This window comes from Nanorana parkeri, unplaced genomic scaffold (assembly GCF_000935625.1).
Source record: "Nanorana parkeri isolate BGI_ZX_2015 unplaced genomic scaffold, ASM93562v1 scaffold34, whole genome shotgun sequence".
NCBI lineage: Eukaryota > Metazoa > Chordata > Amphibia > Anura > Dicroglossidae > Nanorana > Nanorana parkeri.
The window spans coordinates 2,526,244-2,534,334 of NW_017306302.1; the positions used below are offsets into that span (position 1 = coordinate 2,526,244).

General features: G+C 45.5%; 1 protein-coding gene across 1 annotated transcript in view; it reads right to left on the minus strand.

Annotated features, from left to right (window-relative positions):
• ERBIN (erbb2 interacting protein) overlaps positions 1 to 7,746 on the minus strand; it is a 225,326-nt gene extending 217,580 nt beyond the window's left edge. Inside the window, exon 1 of the mRNA XM_018569304.1 lies at positions 7,694 to 7,746. The gene's annotated coding sequence lies outside the window, so the exon portion shown is untranslated. The remainder of the gene's footprint in view (positions 1 to 7,693) is intronic.
• Between the last annotated feature and the right edge of the window lie 345 nt (positions 7,747 to 8,091).

Below are 8,091 nucleotides of genomic sequence, written 5' to 3' on the forward strand. Positions count from 1 at the left end.
CACCCCCCACCGTGCGTCTGGGTGCGGCTGGCAGGTGGGGGGGGGGGGGGGGGGCCATGAACCAAGAGGAAATCACTATTGGTTTAGCTTTTTCTAAAGGGCTCTGCTGAACTTTTCAAATCAAGTTATATATTCCACCAGCTTTGTCATTCTGGTTTCAGTATTTATGGTTTACTAGCGGCACTGGTTCTCAGAAGACAAAATCTAATTAGGACACATGGTTTTAGTGCCGTCGGATTTTTGCCACACAAGATTTATTTTCAGTCACCTGCTACCTATAAATGTACCCTTTAAAGCAGATGACAATGCTAACCATGCATCAGTTTAAAGATTCAGTAGATAAACTCAATGACACAATGAATCACAGCATTCAGGTACAAAAGAGTCGCTTACTAGCAAATTAATATTCTGCAAAAATATTATCAATACAAATGGTCATTATAGGGCAATTACAGTCTAAAAAAAGATGGCCCTAAAACAGTATGAAAATCATGTTACTATCACCCATCACTCATGATCATTCCAAGCATGCAAAGCTATTGACCCGTCATCTAATCTTCATCTATGGCCAGTGTTTGTCAGATCAGCTGATAAAAATGACGCTTGGTATGGCGGCAATAAACAGGCAGTTATAACTCTTCCAGGCATAGTTCTCAGAATTCTGCAGACACATTTAACAATGTTTAGAAAGATTGAAAGACAAAAAAAAAAAAAAAGTGAAATTAGCTTGAAAATGGGGCATAAGAAAAGTGAAGAGCGTCGTTTGTTTAAGAACATTTATAGGTCAGCTGTCACATTCTTTCACACAGAATGTTTTATTTGAAACTTCTTTGGCATGTGATAATTTGTCTTCATTAGGCATGGCAGTGATGACTAGGCTCATAGACAGGGTTTCAGAAATATGCTGAAAACAAAAAAGGTAAAGGCTTAGAATGATCAGTGAAAAAGGGGTACCCCAACACCCCTAAATCTGGCAATGTGCCCTAGTGTATTTTAACTTCTGAGCAAACTGGCCATTACATATTCTATGCTATTTAACAAAGTGTCAGAGAGGTTCTACTGCCACAGAGCCAAGTACCGTTCAGGGCAGAGCCTCTTGAAAGCTCACCACCGCACTAAAGCTAACCACGCATAATTCCCACAAGCTAAATAAGAGAAATCCATTGATTCCACCCTCCACACTAAACAGCACGAATGGAGGAATCTGCATGGAGGACTATTGTAATACCTGAACAGTGCCATGCCTCTGACCAGATGCAGGAGCTGTTCAGCTAAGAATGTATGAACTGACATCAACGAAAGTTGAAAAATCAACTGAAACGTCCAACAGAGGAATGTAGCGGCAGAGGAATACCAGTAAAGGTCAGTACAAATGGGTCTAGGGCAGAGGACGGCAACTCCCTGCAGCTGTGCTTTACCTACAAATTCCAACATGTGATTGCTTCTGGAATTGCTTCTGCCTGTAACTGTCAGTCTTGCAATGCCTCATGGGACTTGTAGTTCCACAACAGCTGGAGGGCCAGAGTTGCCCGCCCTTGGTCTAGGAGTGGGTTTTCATGAGACTGTCATTTTTTCCTGAATGGGGCAAGTGACGGAGTCTTCTTAAGGAAAATTAGGTACTCAACTGTGGAGTACCCTCTACAACTAGGTGTAATTTTACAACCCCCAGTCTGTGTTCATAACTCTTCTGGGCCTCATGTTGCTTCCCCGCTGGACATGTCAGCGGCTGTGAAGCAGAATGCACTAGCCTTGTCACAACCCCAGAAGCTAAATGGAAGTCAGCCTTCACTGCATACATGTAGATGAGATGTTATAGACTTCACCCACGCTGGAAGGGCATAAGGAGAGGTCCATCTACACCAAAGAACGATTTAAGTCCTGAAGTTCCAACTTTACTCCAACTACACAGCGTACTTATTCCTTGTCAGTGCAAAGATCTCCTTATATATAGTAAAAGGCTGAAGAAAAAAAACCCTGCCTACTGCCAGAGTTAAAGGAGAACTATGGGGTTAGTGTTTTTCCCCATAGTCCTCTTAAGGATCACAGGAGGACATTACTGTCGAGATCCACCCAGCTACTTAATTGACAGCTGGCTCTGCGTATCTAGAGGCAGAGCCAGCTGTACCCGTCCCCTCCCCCGTCCGTTCCGCCAGTCAGCGCTGGAGGATCGAAGCAGGGGGGGGGGTCCCTGCAGTGAGCCGTGAATGACGGTCACGGCTCTCTGCAGGGACATGTTTGAGAAGTGAGCGAGTGACGGTATGTGTTCGCTCACTTCTCGATCTACTGAGCCGATGTGTGACAGTTTCATTGTCACACGTCGGCTCAAACTATGAGTATGAGTGAGAATCTTTCACCTTCATAGTTCTCCTTTAAATGGTTGTTTTGTCTAGGTGAAATATTTGTCTTATTCCTTGCTCTTGCAGGCTTTCTCCTCTTCATAAGACAAGTCTTCCGAAGCCATTTATCTTCGCTCCATGACCAGTCGTAGCTCTCTAACTTTAAAAATGTGAGGTCCTGCATTGAATGCGGGAGGGATGTAAGGATTCCGAGGGCCCGTCCACATCCTGCAAACCCCAGAGAGTGTCGGCTGCCTGGGTAAGTATTTGTACTTATTCATCACTACTGAGACAAAACAAGCATTAAACTTGTCCATGTGGAGGGAGCCTCGCTGCTCTCTCCAGCCCGGAGTTCAGCTCCGAGTATATGAAAAGAAGAGTGAATTGAAACGGCTCTCTGTTCTCACCACTAATGTAATCACATAGCACTTATCTGTGACAAAAGTCCTAAGTGTCACTGATTTTGAAGCGCGCTGTATATATGTCTGGCCTTAGGGCACAAAACAATATTTACAAACAAGAACAGCATGTGGTTTCCCTGTTTAAGCTGGACATTCACTGCTCGGATTTCGACCAAGTCAACAGGAGATATTCGAGCTGTCGATGGTCCTGTCAACATCCCTCCGTTTGACAAAAGTCAATTTAAAAAAAACTTCTTTTGTCAAAGAAGTCGATCTGAAAGTTGTCTGTTGAACACTGGCTGCAGCCAATCACTGCGGCAGAAGAAAGACAAACCTTCTGCTTGGAGTTGGTCCTACTAACTATTTCTGGTCTCCCCCTGCATCCAATATCATGAGAACGTTTACTGATTAGGTGCAATGGAAGCTACAACGCTATGGGTTGAGTATTTGTGAGAAGCGACCACATGCAGCTTAATTACAGAGACGGGTTCAGATTCCATTTACCTAAAAGAATCTTGTGACTGTGTCTGGTCTTGGGAGGACACAAGGACAGATGTACATACATACATACATACATACATACATACATACATACTCTACCCCTTACTTCAATGGTCATAAGCCTGCCTCAAATTCCAGGCAACGACTTCAAAAGAGACCTGTCCTAAAGAAAATATGGACCTGCAAGGAAATGGCTGGTGTGTAGGCAAGTGTTTGGACTTCACTTGAACACTTGTTCCAAGTTAGTGATTTAGAAGGTACTGAAGCCAGGAGGTCAGCATGACGGCCTAGGAACTTTTCAGAAGAAGCTTTGCAATGGCAACTTCCATATTTTTCTTAAGACAGATTTCCTTTAAGGGTCAATTCATCCTAAAAGTTTCAGCTGAGCCCTGGTGACTCGGCCAAAACCGAGTGGTGTGTGGCCATGTCGGCACCCCTCTGAAGAAGCTGGTGTATGATGTCCACAATCGGACAGATAAGACCAATGTTTATCTACTTATGCTAAATTAGTTAGATTAAAAGCATAATTCAGGTTGATATTACTATAAAAGGGAATAGGAGTATGGTATTAAAAGGGCGGTAATATCTAGGTGCTTCTAGATCAAAGGTCCGTGTCAGACCAAAGATGTCGGAACAGCAGGTGGCAAAAATAAGTATGCTGGATGCTTTCACCAGTAAGAGGTCAGTAACCCTGCCACAGAGAAGTGCATAGGCGTTTTCCTGCTTTACGATATAGGATCACAGAGTTTACCAGCAGGATCCATAACATAGGAAACACTGCGCTAAATGTACAGAGCCCCCCAGAAAGAATGCTTGAAGGAGGGGAAATAAAATAATGCAACTCTTCCAAATGACTTGGAGGCGGTGCAAAATCCACTGACATGACAGAAAGGACAAGGTCAGGCAATGATTTGATGCTGCAAATTTTCCGAACTGGAAATCACAGCATCGATTTCCTGCCTGGGATCCTCCGTTCAGTATAGATTTTAAAGGGAAGTTGTGCTAAGAGAAACACATGGGCCGACATTGCTGAACACTTGTAGGAAATGTACATTCCTGGCTATCATGCTGACCCAATGGCTTTAATACTTTGAGTCACTGTGTGTCATTAAAGCGGAACTGTACTCCCCTCCAGCCATGCAACGTCCTCCCTCGCTGTCGCCAACAACTTCACCCGCTCTTCTTCCAGGTTCAGGATTTGTGGCTGTGTTGATCGGCCGTGTCAAGATGATGTAACACCTATGCATACGTGGGAGTTTATAGTATGTCTCTTCCGCAATAAAAAGCCTGCCTGTTCCTACTATTTTATGTCAAGTTCCACTTCAAGTATGAGTCTTCACTTGCAGAATTCCAGGTCAGTGACTGTAAGTACTCAAGACAACCAGGTAACCAGCATTCAAAGGAGACCGACCATAGAACCTGCATATTGCTCTCAGTACAGAGGGCCTATTCACACCAAAATCGGAAGGTTATCGGAAGTCAACGGAGGGCCCGTTAACTAGTGATTGCATCATTCGATTTCCTTCCAATCCGTTGCGATATGTTTTTCAACGGATGCCAACGCAAGGGCACCAAATAATGAATGGGGTTAGTTCACACCGGATCTGTTGCGTTACACTGCGCTGAAAAGAAAACAAAAATCAGCAGTGTATGTTCAACTTGTTTTGTAGCGCAACGTAATGGAGCGGTGCAAAATGGTCCCATTCACACACATTCATTTTTTGTGTTACCTTCCATTGGCATTTGTTGGTGTTATCCTTTAAAAAACAGATCACAATCTGGATCTGGTGTGAATGGGGCCTCAAGGATAACTATACGTTTAGATAACCATCCTTTAAATTTACCCCACCTCCCTCTATCCAGCACCCACCCAAGGTTTTACACTCCCATATCCACACTGCTGCAAGACCCACAATATCCATTCCAATGATAGATGGCCCCTCTGTACATGTGCAAAAGTCAGGGACTGGCTGGGGTGTTTGCAACAGCAGCTGCGTGGCTTCTTGATGTGCCGCACAACTTAGATCTTGCAGGAATGTGGAATGCAGGAATGTCTTTAAACCTTCTAGAGTGGGTGACCCCCGCCCGCCAGCCACTGGATGTGTGGGCCCATGAGCACAGGAACACGCACTGTGGTTTGTGCACAACCTGCGCATGTGCAATGCACTACCTCCCTCCGTGCTGCAGCAGTAGCTGAGCACAACATACAAAAAGAGCGCACAACGCGCAGTCACATGGTCTGAACAAATGCAGAAGTAGCTGTATGTGCAGTGTTTGGCCATGTATAGTGGGACAGTGTTTGGCCACCTACTCTAGAAGTATTACAGACAGGCCAGGGACAGGCCTACAGGTATACCTGGGAAATTCAGCATCTACTGTAAAACCCGACAACTGCTTTTTAATATACTACAGAAGCTGGAAAACATAGGTACTTTTTGTGACAAAGGTGAACTAACACTTTAACCATAACACCCTTCAACAAAAGCAGAAACCCAGAGACATTTTTATTTTTTTCCCTAAGCAGTTTGAAGGCCAGTGATGGCAACACACACACACACACACACACACACACACACACTGCAGATGGAGATTTAAACCGGCGGGGAGATGCCATTTAAATGCTTCGCTCAGCATATCGCCATTGGATCTGAAATGAGAATTTTAGCATTGTGAGGTGGTCAGCCTGCCGAGGACCAGTTCCAATATGCATGCCTTGGAATGAACAAAGAGCTCCAGTGTGTGTGTAAAGAGACACGGCAGAAGGATTATATCCCGGGGACAATGACCCCCTACTGCCGCTGCAGATAAACTTGATGAGAACTGCTTTGACAGAGAGGACAAAAGGGAATAAAACCAGGAGAAGCAAACAAAAAAAATAAAAATGATAATAATGTGCCAATTCCCTAAATTCTAATCATCTCATACTGCGGATCCCTCCACCTTTCTGCATGAATCGTTTTATTAAATGCATTTTTCCACGCTGCCGCACAGCTCGCCGAATCCACTAGATGACTTTTCCTTTTTCCTGCTTCCAAACAACTTCTGCCAGACATTGCAGAGATGTAAAAACTAGCGGAGCAGACACAGGGTAGCGCAACAGTCTGCATCCGCACATTTTGCTTAGCGACACAGGGAGACGCTCAATAACCAATCACGTTTTCCACAACTACATCAAATTAACAGCAGCAGGAAAAGAGAAAAAAAAAGAGGCTTTTTACAAAGTGCAGCAGCAGCACGCAGCCGCCAGCGGCTTTCACTGGAAACCTGATTCCATTCCAGCTCGTTGTTGCGTTACTGAACTGCTAGGCAACATCCATGCAACCACGGTGGATCGCTTCCAGTGTATACAAGGCCAGGCCCGGGCAAGACAACAACCTGCAACACACACACACACAAAACTGCCATCTGCAACAAAGCAGAAGGAGAAAAGACGCTCCTGCCATCATTCCAACCCCGCACAGCTACAGAGTATTTCCAGGTCAAATAAAAGCCGTACCATCAGAAAAGGCAAAATGCCATCTGGAAGAGGGGGATGGGGACGAGGGGGTAAAGGGACGAGGCGGTTAGTGGGACGAGGGGGTTAAGGAAGGGCAACCAGTTTTTCTGGTTTCAAAAGCATACAATCCAGATTGGGGTAAAGCATGTTTTTAGCACCAGGACCCAATCGAGATCACAAGGAAACATAGACGGACCTGAAGCAGGTACAGCACTGCACCCAGCTACAGGTTCCTCAGCATGGGGGGCCACTTTACCGAAATCTGAGGCTGCATTCACACCGGCACTCTTGCATCTACATTAATCCAGAATTCAGGAGCCGTCTGTCCAATCCAGGAGCCAGACAGATTGTTTTGGGGTTTGTTATTTTAGCAGCCAGCACCACTGACAAACTCATAAGTTAAGCGGCAGGAGCATCGGCACTGTCCAATTTGAGGAATGATCTGAGAAGTCTAAAGGAACTTTAAGCTGGGTGGGTTTAGAGTATCTGATCAGTCCCCGGGCGCAGAGAATTCTACTTGCTATTAAAGGCACAGTTTGAATGATCCCATTAGAATCATTGAGGGGGAATTTATCAAAACTTGAGCAGAATGTGGAGCAGTCGCCCATGGCAACCAATCAGCTTCTCTCTTTCCTTTTCAAAGCTTAACGGAAAAAACTGGAGAAGCTGATTGGTTACTACGGGCAACGGCTCCAGTTTTACTCAATCCCCCCCCTTTATGTTTACTACCGGTGTGAAGGAGGCCTCGGTCGCCAAAGTTGCCAAGCGGTCAACGTACTGATGACAAGAGATCCACAAAGACCTGTGTGACATCAGATGTACAGCACTGAACACACACTGATCATTTTATACATGGCTTTGGTTATCGATTGATATCAATGCAGACAATGTGAAACAATTACCAATCAATCAATCAATACAGATGATATCTACAAGCAGCAGTCACCCTCCTCTCTTACCTCTCATGCACTTTAATGACTTTCTCAGCTCCTCCAACTTCCTTGTGCCCCCCTAATATGACAGTATAAATCCAGCCGAAGGTCCCTGTGGCCCCGGATGAGAGGCCACACACACAGTCCCGGCAGTGGGACCCGGGCACACAAAGACCTGTCCAAGTCCCTAATCCAGAGCTCCGAAGTTCTCCTTCCTTCCCCTCCACGTTCTTCTCTTCTTTCCTGGAGGAGGAGCGATTCGAGAATACAAAAAAAGGTTACAAAGGGGGGAGAAGTCCTGAGGGGGGAGGAGAGAGTGTGAAGAGGGGGTGACCCGGCGGGTGTGGAGTGGTCCCAGTGCGGTGCCCTCTGAGGGTCACTGTATGAGGGGGAGGGGGGGGATTTGGGGGGTATTGTCGCACTAT